Genomic DNA, 11101 nt, shown 5'->3' on the forward strand with positions numbered 1-11101 from the left:
CAACGTATTAAAATGTATCTAAAATGCTGGCTTACGTTGAACTTTTGATGTTTTTTTTTAAAGATTCGGACGTATTCATAGCGACTTGGTCTTATGTATAACGCATTGGTAACGGACACAGAACGTTTCGTTGTGTTATAGATAACTTATACCAATGAATGCTGAACCTGTTGTCGGCCTACACAACCGATGCCCAACGATAGTCTAACTTAGGCATAGCGCGTTGCACGCATCGCCGACGATGTCGTGACGTAGCCTATTAAAATGCTGACGCACAACGATTCGAATCATAACTGCCGTAGAAATGGAAGTGACAACATCGCGGTCACACCTTGGCGATCTTGCCTGCGTATGCCGACCTAAGAAAAATGTGTCTAAAACGTTGGGGCACGTCAAATACGGTATGAGTAAGTTTGGTATACGTGAGTACAACACTAAAGTACGCTATCATACGTCGTAGTAAGTAGAGTACGTCAAGAAATTTTAAACATGTTCAAAATTTTACGACGTACTCGGCGTATGACACACGTTCCGCATGCGATGGGGATAAGTTTTACACACGATATGTGGACGCTTACACACGTCGACAAAGGCTACTTATAAGCTACTCATAAGTCGAAACACGTCGCGGTAATGTCTTTTTTACGCGAAACTTATTTCTAACTTATGTTTGACGTGCTTTGAACCAATTCTTTACGTAGTCCCAACACACATCGACGTATGTAGACGTATTCCAATGACGTCTTCCGGTCGACAAAAATAAATAAATTAACGTGTTTCTAGCTTACAACTGCCATATAAAGACGTGTTCCCAGCGGTTTTGGGAATTGGTATATAAAAATGCTGCTCATAAAAGTGGAACCCAACAGTGTTTTCGAGTCATTTTTGAGTCGATGTCCATGTCAGCAGTAACAGTATCAGTATCAGTATCAGTATTAGTATTAGTATTAGTAGTAGTTTGTTCATGTTGGCAGTAGTAGGTGAGTGTGAGGGGGAGGGTGTGGGTTATGATGGATCATCCTTGCGTTTAACGATTTAACGATTTAAATGATAAACTCAACGATTTAAATGGCTGCATCTCCACTATTGAAAGTAGACGCTTGGGCTCAACAATTGGATTTTTTTTACACTCAACGACTTTTAAACGGTACCACTCAGCTATTTTCATTGTTTACAATGAACGATTTAAATTGCTGTCACTCGCCTTTGTTTTTTGACGCTGGGGTTTGGAAATTTGAAGCGTTTCTTCTGAACGTGTTAAAACGCTCAAACTCGATTATTTTAAATAGACGCTGCCGATGGACAATTGGAATCACAGCCAAGCTAGACATCGAAGTGTGAACATCGTCGTCATGCCGAAGAAAAGTTTGAAGAATGCTGCAAATAAGTGTCCTGGCCGTGGCCGTGGACGCTGACGCATGGACGATCCATTATACCGACATCTTTCAGCCTATGAGTAACTTAAAAGTAACGTCTGTCGACGTGTGGCAACGATCGCGTAACGTGCCAACAACACGTTAATCATAGGTTAGAAATAAGTTTCGGGTACGCTAAACATTACCTCGGCGTGTCTCAACTTATGATTAACTTACAAGTAGCATGTGTTGACGTCTGTCAACGATCGCAGACCGTGCATACAACTTGTGGCCAGCGTAGCGGAACGTGTGAGTCATACGCCGGCATACGTCGTGAAATTTCAAGCATGAAAAAATTTGAGGACAACCAAAAAGTACAACGTTTAAAGCCAACATACAACGACGTATGGCAGTGTTTTTCAGCGTGCTATCAATGTTATCAAAACTTACCCATAACGTATTCAACGTGTGCCAGCGTTTTAGAAAAAAAATTCAAAAATCGGCATACGTTGGCTAAAACGTCAAGGTGTCAGGTCAGGTCAGGTATGGGAGCATGTGCCAGAACAGCACGTCGCTGCGTCCACTTTCCGCCGGTACTCCAGGGGCCTCCGTCTGGCCATCCCCCAGGCAGATGCCAGGCCCATCCCCATCTCCTTGAGATGATGGTCAACCTGTTGCAACCATGAGGCACGTGGTCGACCCACTGGCCTCCTCCACTCGTGAGACTCCCTCGCTGAGAGAATCTGGTGAGCAGGATCAGAGTCAGGAAAACGAGCCACATGTCCATACAGCCGCAACTGACGCTCACGGACTATGCAGGTAACAAATCTCATCCGAGTCTCTCTCAGCAACCGCTCGTTGGACACAAAATCCGACCAGCGATAGCCAAGGATTCTCCGAAGAGACCTGGTACCAAAGGAATTAAGTCTCCGTCTCAGATCCTTGGTCAGAGTCCAAGTCTCGCACCCATAGAGCAAGACTGGAAGTACCAAGGACCTGAAGACTCGGACTTTCGTCCTCCCGCACAGGTACCGGCAGCGCCACACCCCATGATCCAGTGAATCCATGACTCCCCAGGCCCGACCCAGACGTCTATTGACCTCTGACTCGCAGCCAGCAGAGACATGAATATCACTGCCAAGGTAAGTGAATCTCTCCACGACCTCAACATCCTCACCACAAACAGACACAGACAGGACAGCAGCATCCAAGATGTCACCGAAAGCCTGGATCTTAGTTTTGACCCAAGAAACCCGTAATCCCAACGGCTCCGACTCCTCATTCATCACCTCGAGGGCCCCCAAGAGGATGTCTAAAGTCTCCACAAAGATGACTGCATCATCTGCAAAGTCAAGGTCCGAGATCTTGACATTCCCAAATGACGCACCGCAACTTGATCTCTCCGACATCCTCCCTAGAATCCAGTCCATACAAGTGCTGAAAAGTGTGGGGGCAAGTACACATCCCTGACGAACTCCAGTAACAACTGGAAATAAGTCAGAGATGGTACCACCACACTTCACAGCACTCTCAGTACCAGAGTAGAGTTCAGACATCAGATCGATCAGTTTTGGTGGCACCCCACGAAGACCAAGAATCCTCCAGAGGACATCCCGATTCACTGAATCGAACGCTTTACAGAGATCAACATAGGCTGCAAGCAGCCCCTGCCGAAACTCTCGTCTGCGTTCGGTGAGGACACGAAGTGCAAGGATACGGTCAATCGTTGACCTCTTTGGTGTAAAGCCTGACTGCTCTGGACGCTGGTGTTCAAGCAGATGGTGGCGAACCCTATCGAGAATTATCCGAGCAAAGACCTTGCCCGGCACTGAGAGCAGCGTCACCCCTCGGTAGTTGTTGCAGTCTTGGCGATCACCCTTCCCTTTCCAGAGAGGGACAACAAGGCCCCTCTTCCAGTCAGTTGGGATGATGCCTGTGTTCCAGGCAGAGCACAAAACTGCATGCAACGACACGAGTGCAGCATTTCCACCAGCCTTGAGAAGTTCGGCATGGATGCCACAGATTCCTGGAGCTTTGCCCCGTTTCAACTGGTTCACCGCAGCCCGTGTTTCCACAAGCGTAGGTGGACCACAGTTGATTCGAGGGTCAGCAACAGGGATTGTAACACCCTTGACGTCCAACTCGACAGTTGGGGGATCAGCCTGGTACAACCGCTCAAAGTAACCGGCCCAGCGGGCCTTCACTTCAGACTCCTCTGTCAGGAGCCTACCACTCTCTGCTCGAACTGTAGTGCTCCGAGGGATGGGCTTGGATGAACGTAATGCGCGAATTCCCCTGTAAGCGGGACGAGAATCACCTGTCCACAGGTGATGCTCTACCCCCTCACAGATTCCTCGCGCATAGGCCTCCTTGTCCACCCTCAGTGCACGTACAGTTTTACGCCTCAGCTCCCTGAACAGCTTAGCTCTGCCATTCAGCCTGGCCCTGCGACTCTGGTCAATGGTATCCAGTGTCCCTTGAGAGACAAAATTCTTCTTTGCCCTGCGGTGAGCTCCAAGGCATCCACCGGCAACATCAAGGACGGTGGTCTTGAAGGTGCTCCACAACTCTTCAGGACCCCCCAAAGCACCCAGACCCCCCAAGTGTCCACTCAGCCTGTTCGCAAACTCCTCAGCTACTCTCTCATCCCTGAGCTTGGCAACATCCAGCCTCGGCTGGGATGGTACCATTCTCCAGGATTTAAGGTGCAGCTTTAGAGTTGCTACAACAAGCCTGTGGTCAGTATTGAGGAACTGAGCACTCTGGTAGACCCTGCAGTTCTGGATCATCCTCCAACGACCGTCAATGAGGACATGGTCAATCTCCTTTGCCACACCGCCAGCGTTGGAATACCAAGTCCAGCGATGAGCTTGTGGGCGCTGAAACCATGAACCAGCCACCCTAAGTCCATGACTTCTTGCAAAGTCAAGGAACTTAGTGCCATTCTGGTTCATAGTTCCTGACCCATGGGGACCAACACACACCTCATAACCGTCCCTATCAGTTCCAGTCGATGCATTGAAATCCCCCAAGACTAGAAGTGCATCTCGTCTGGGGCACTGATTAACCACAGACTCGAGCGTGGTGTAGAATGCATCCTTCACGGTGAGATCACTCGCCTCAGTCGGAGCATAAACAGACCAGGGAAATGACACCTAAGGAGTGACGAATCCTTAATCTTATAATACGTTCGTTGACCGGCGTTACCTCAATTATCATTGGGGTCAGCTTATTGGACACAGCTACAGCAACTCCTTGGGTATGGTAACCATCAGAGCGACCAGACCAATAGTAGGTGTAACCACCCACCATTATCTCGCCGCAATCCGGTCTCCGAACCTCAGAGAGAGCTGCAATCCCGATGTCCAAACGCTTGAGCTCAGATGATAACAGAGACAGGTGATCATCCTCTCTTAGGGATAGGACATTCCAGGCACCCACCCGAAGGGACCGCCTCAGGTTAACCCAAGGAGACCGCCGTCTGGTGGACGACACCTCAGCACCACTCCGACACACTATCCCGCAATCTGACCCAGGGATGTTACCCCGTGGTTTCCCTCCTATCAAAGATTGGGGGTCCCGAAGGCTTTGCCCCAATCCCGTCATCCGGTGAGCTGCCCTGCGAAGGGAAGCTGCACAGGAGGTACTCCCACGGAGTGGGTTTTCAGATTTTTTTGCGTTTTTGCGTTTTGCGGTGCGACCGGGCCTTAAGCTCCTTGCACCACTGGACCCGCAAAACGGGTGTGAGCAGGTGTTATGAGCGCTTTGTGCAAAGCAACCCAGTTATGGTATACCACTCTGTGAAGTTCCCTTATGACCGTTTTCGACGATACAGCATGCTCACGGCCCATGTTGAAATCCTCACACACTTTGTTCTCCATTGCTCTCCTGTTTCACCTCACAGTTTGGACGAATGCCCATGCATTACGCTTGTTGAGTATGCACTTCCACCCACTGTTGCCTTTCGATGATGACGCCTTTCCTCCTTTTTCACCAGGCTGATATCACCTTCGAGACAGTTCCTTGTGACAGGTCAGCAATTTCCGAAGCCTTTGCCACTGAAGCGCCTGCTAAATGTGCACCAACAATTACACTCCCCTGCAAAGTCATTGAAGCCTCCTCTTGCGGTTCTTAATACCTGATTCGAGCCACAACTCACATTGACATACATACACATACACACACACACACACACACACACACACACACACACACACACACACACACACACACACACACACACACACACACACACACACACACACACACACACACACACACACACACACACACACACACACACACACACACTGGGAAAAGATTTGCTAATTTCACGAGCTGGTCACGTATGTGTGGCACCCAATACTTTGCATATATGTTGAACGGCCCATGTACCCTGGTGCTTCCATTTTTGTCCACCATTTGTACCGACCACACAACCAAAAGGAGTCTCTTGCTATCGTCTCTTTTACATTATTTTCATCTACAGGGTGCCCCACAGAAAACCAGGAAATTTGAGATTTTGAGATTTATTTTGCTGTATTTTACCATATCAATAAACAAACATATTGTTGCGAATTCGCACCCGCCGGCGTGCGAACGGCCACGTGACTCGAATCGTGGCACGTCGGCCACCAGACGGACAATTTTGTCGTGACCCTCTCGGACTAATGCCAGGAGCTAGTCATGGGTGGGCCTTATTCCCCATTCGCTCCACACACAGACCCGCTGGCCTCACTCACTCACCAAGCACATGTTTCCACTTCACTACTCTTCAACACACACCGATGAACTCTGCCATCCTGCTCACTACATCCCCTAACTAACTCGTGCTCCCACGTCATCCCTTATACTATAGCACGTTCCATTTAACACTACGTAGCTAAGCTACATCCCCGCTACACATCGAAAGTCTGTCACTGTCTTCTAATAATCAAAAATAATTTCCCATCCTAAATCTGGCTACAATCCCTCTAACTAATCCATTCCACGGGCCCCATGAGGACTTACCCCTGCCCCATGAAGCCGGTCTAACTAAGCTAACCCTTCCCCCTGACTAGTTCCATCCTGTGCCCCGGCCAAGGGGATCATCCACCCCTTGCCCAGGAATCCTGTTCACCCGAAAGCGAGGCTTGCCTTTTTTTTTTTTTAATTGCGCAGCACCAGCGCCGTAACTCACAACCTGCACACCAGCGCGGCAATTCACAGCCGCGCACCTTTGGCGTGACGTCATGGCAGCTGTTCGCGTCCCTCTTGGACGGTACCATCCGGCAGGGATTCACCCTCCTGCCGGATTCCAACCATACACGCAGCCATGACGTCACCCAGCGCATAAAAAAGAAACACAAGCCTCACGTCTCGAGGGGTTCCCCACGTGAACACATGTGCTCTGCCCATTGGAGCTTAACACACCCGCCCGCGTGGAGAACCCGTCCGGTCCAAATCCGTAATCCTGCCTAATCTTTGTCCGTCCACGGGATAGGCAAATCCACCGCTGGCGTTTCCGGACTGGGCTTCACTCCCGCAAGCGAGCACGTGGCGGCCTCGTGCGTTGCATAGCACGGACCTCGCGCTCGCTGCTGTGTAAACCCGGCGCGGTGCTCAAAACATCTACAGCCGCTACTCGGCTTTTGTCCCTCTGTCGCAGTCGTCGTCTCCATTACAACCACGCACACCTGCGTGTTACGGCGCTCACACTCCACTCCATTACACTCACATTCACACCGGGAGATGCGGCTGTGTGCTCATTCATGCCCACCGTCATCTCCCCCACACACAGCGACCTTACACACGCCGTCTCACTCACACTCAGCCGTTCACTCACGCACCGTGCCTTACTCACACACGCGGGGGCATTCACCCGCGGTGCCTCATCCACACACGGCGTGCTGGGAAGCAGGCCTTCGGCACACTTGCCACCACACCACTCACACACGGGGTCGCTTCCACACACGGGGACACACTCACACCTTGCACCACACACACAGGGCCAACCACACTTGGGACTTGTGCCACCCCAAGGGTTCCCGGGGCCTCAATATCCCCCAAGCTCTCCGTGCACCCATCCACAGCACTCCTCCCCTCGACCCCGCAAAGCACGACTGAACCCACCTGGTCGCGAGTCGCTTCAAGGGAGCATAGCGGCTCCCTCCGTTCCTGGAGGAGGCTATCCAACTGCTCGCACCGGGTCCCTACACGTTCTACGAGCTCACCCCCATTATCCTCCACTAACTCTGTGTGTGTGTGTTCGTCACTAACCCCGTCCAATTCACTCTCTATCTTCCGTGTCTCTGTACATTTATTAGTTTCTGTTGTCTCCTCGTGTCTATTAGTCTCTGCTTCTTTCTGGCGTCTTTCCCCTATATTTACGTAGGTCAACCTTGCTTTCTTCTTAAGTCGCTCCCGTCCTTCCCTCTGTTTCACTCCTTGCTCTTTTACGATCTCCGCATACCTCATCCTTGCTTTCAGTCTTAATTGTTCTTTTCTCTCCCTCCCAATTCCTTTCACCTCGTATCTTATCTCCCTCGTGCACGTCTCCGTCACCCTAATTAGTTTTTCCCTCTCGGTCACCGTCACTTTTTCCGTCACGACCCTCGCCCAACACGTCTTCCGCATTACTTCGTCCTCACCCGCCTCCCTTGCGGGCCTGACAACCGTTGCACTCCCTCCCAGCTCGTTCGTCCCCACACGTGGCGTCGCCATTTTGAGCTCCACCGTTGTCGCCTTCATGCCCGCCTGCAGGCTTCGGCCTATTTGCTGCATCTCACCCCGCATTTCTCTCATTTCTTCCTTCAATTCGTTTTTCATTTGTTGTGTATTCGTATCCATTTCGTTCATTTGTTGCGCATCCGTATTAATCTTTGCCAGCATGGCGAATAGCTGGGCCATGTCGGGTGCGCTTGGGTGAGCAATTTCGGCAGGGATCGAGGGAGGGTTTTGGTGGAGAGGGGGAGGGACGTGTCATACACCGCAGCCACCGCCGCACCTATTTCGGGCTCTGGGTTCAGTTGGGGGAGTTCGTGTTCCTGCACAACCAACATTTCCTGCTCGGGGTTCTCATCCTGGGCCATGGATTCTAGACATTCTACATACATTCCTACTACCCCCGGCTCCCGCTCGCCTTGAGACTCCATCTTATTTCTCGGAAGGGGTTAATTTAGCTCGCTCGTAATTTGGAGGGAATCGGGGGTCGCTCCTCTCACCCCTGGACCGATTCCCGTGAATTTAGCTGGAGACAGGAGAGTTTGTTTTCCCGCTCTCTGACACCAGTGTCGCGAATTCGCGCCCGCCGGCGTGCGATCGGCCAAGTGACTCGAATCGCGGCACATCGCCCACCGGACGGACAATTCTGTCGTGACCCTCTCGGACTAACGCCGGGAGCTAGTCACGGGTGGGCCTTTTGGCCTCACCACGATTGTGCCAATCGGCCACCCGCGTGGGATAGGGTTGTTCACCAAACTCGACCTACCCAAGTACACACGCGGATGGTAGACCGGGCGATCGCACCTCGCCGCAGGTCGACTCCGGACACGGGCCGCTTAAGCAGTCCGTTCCATACTATCGGGAGAACCGAGCGGTGTTATCGTCGGCCTCGACGGTTCCGATTAATGATCGGGCGTATTAAGCCCACGACGAACCCGTTCCGTGAAGCAAGATGGAGAATCAAACAAAGGAAAGGACGCAGCGAAACGGGGAACAATTCAACATGCAAGCACTTTATTCACATAGACACAGAGCACACAAATAGCAATTAAAACAATTATGCACAATAAGCAAATGTAATACGAAAAACAATAAAGCAACGAAAACGCAGAGCTACAACCGACTAAGACCGACACACGGCAACGCTTAAACAGTTTTATTTCACCTGACTGGCGCCACACACACACGTTTACACAGAACCCAAAAGAAATGAAAGTCGCGACTTCCCTGAGCGTGTCGAGTCCCTCTCCGACGTCCGTCGACGTGCCTCGCGCCTGCACGTGTTGGCCACTCGACGCCAAGGACCGAGTGTTCGGCGCTATCCCAGCGCGGATAGAGGGGGTGGGGGGGGGAACATGGATGGCCAAAGTCGGGAGAGGGGAATGGCAGACGCTCCTTCCCGCCAGCGGGGTCTTACAACTGCCCCACAAAAGTCCCGGCCAGCGGCCACCAGGACAAGCGAGCCGGAAGACGAGAGCAACCACGAAGCAAGAGCATCCACCAAGCAAGAGCATCTACACAGCAAGAGCATCGACAAAACTGCTTCCCCCATCTCCGACTTTTATATCCTCGGAGCTCCGCCCTGTTGCTCCGCCCCGTTCTTTGCTTCACCCCCCTTCGAGGCGCTTTGAGAAAGGTCTCGAAGAGGGGCGTTCCTCCTCCCTGCTGCGTCACACCGCGCATCCACCAATCGGGGGCCAGCTGCCCTCCCCTCGCTTCTCTCCCCTCATACCAAGTGCGGAGAAGAATGGCGCGAAAAGCCCACTGAGCATCATCGTTGGTTTTTATTTGAAATAAACGATAGAGAAAGAAAAACGACTGACTCAAAGCGTCGCAGCCCGAATGAATCACATTTATTCCCTCTAAACAACGGGTTTGGGGCTAACTACACATGTACTTAAGAGATATCTCACCTACGGGACCTGAATGGTGGTTTGTGAATTTCCACAGCCGTAACAATATAATAAAGTGTATCTTTGTTTTACACGACATCTAAGTTTGCTTTTGTTTTGTTTGAAAATAAACTGTACCAAATTTCCTGGTTTTCTGTGGGGCACCCTGTATAAGAGAGCCATTTGTGCGTCTGTGTGTGTGTGATGAACTTCACCATTTTTTTCATTTATGGCTCAATGATGAACTTCACTCAATGAGGTTCATCATTGAGTTCTGGGAGAAGTTTTATTTATTGAAAAAAAACAAAGTTTTTTTTTTTTTAATCGCACTACAGTAACTGAGCCTTGAAGCTCCGTGAAAGGTGATTTTAAATGATTCCTAACCCCATTCCGTAATGTGTTTTTGGGCCCCACAAAGAAGATCAGGCAACGCTGGGTACCCCTGCTAGAATGTATTGAAATGCAAAAAAGAACAGTTTTTAATCATCGTACTTGGGTTCGTTTTACAATAAAAAGTTTAAGTTCTGCTTTCTTAGTTTCAAAGAAATCAAGTAAAGATTGGTGGGCATCAAAACTGATTGCATCTACCTTCTGCTGTCTGAACTGTGTAACTCAGCTTGTCGATCCGCCTCAGACGACAAGAGTTCGTACCTGTGTCACCGTGGCAATCTTCAGTCAAACTGATCACAATGTGCCAGGAAAATGAAGTTGAAACCCGAATCCCATCCAGGTTCCTCTTGATGACTCCACCTTTGATTTTTGCTTCTTCAGGTTCCTTCTGATGACTTCATTGCAGTGTTTGGTCTTCCCTTTGATTATGTTTGTATCATATTCTGAAGCTGTGTGGACTGTGCTTCCCCACACATGGACCTCTGCTCACTTATACCTGTTGCTCTGTTTGATCTTTGGGGAGTAACTGCTGGAATATATCTATCCGGGTTCTTCCCGACATCTTTGATCTTTGTTCCTTTCTCTTTCAAATCTTTGTGTCTTTCACACTTCTTTCTACTTTTTCAAATCTCTCTTTATTTGTGCTAATTTATTGCTTTTTTGTCATTGTCCTCTCTTTTATCTTTCGTTTACTCTTAATTTCTCTCTTTCTTTATCTCTGTGCCTTGTGTCACTTGGCTGTGCCTGCATTGGTTTGAGGGT

The 11101-nt window shown here is 50.1% G+C and overlaps 1 protein-coding gene across 2 annotated transcripts in view; it reads right to left on the reverse strand.

Annotated features, from left to right (window-relative positions):
* Positions 1-11101, reverse strand: part of HGD (homogentisate 1,2-dioxygenase) — an 84497-nt gene that overhangs the window by 65349 nt on the left and 8047 nt on the right. The gene's annotated exons all lie outside the window — the stretch shown is intronic.

This window comes from Eptatretus burgeri, chromosome 12 (genome assembly GCF_056783735.1).
Source record: "Eptatretus burgeri isolate ZD-2024b chromosome 12, Ebu_testis_v1, whole genome shotgun sequence".
Taxonomy (NCBI): Eukaryota; Metazoa; Chordata; class Myxini; order Myxiniformes; family Myxinidae; genus Eptatretus; species Eptatretus burgeri.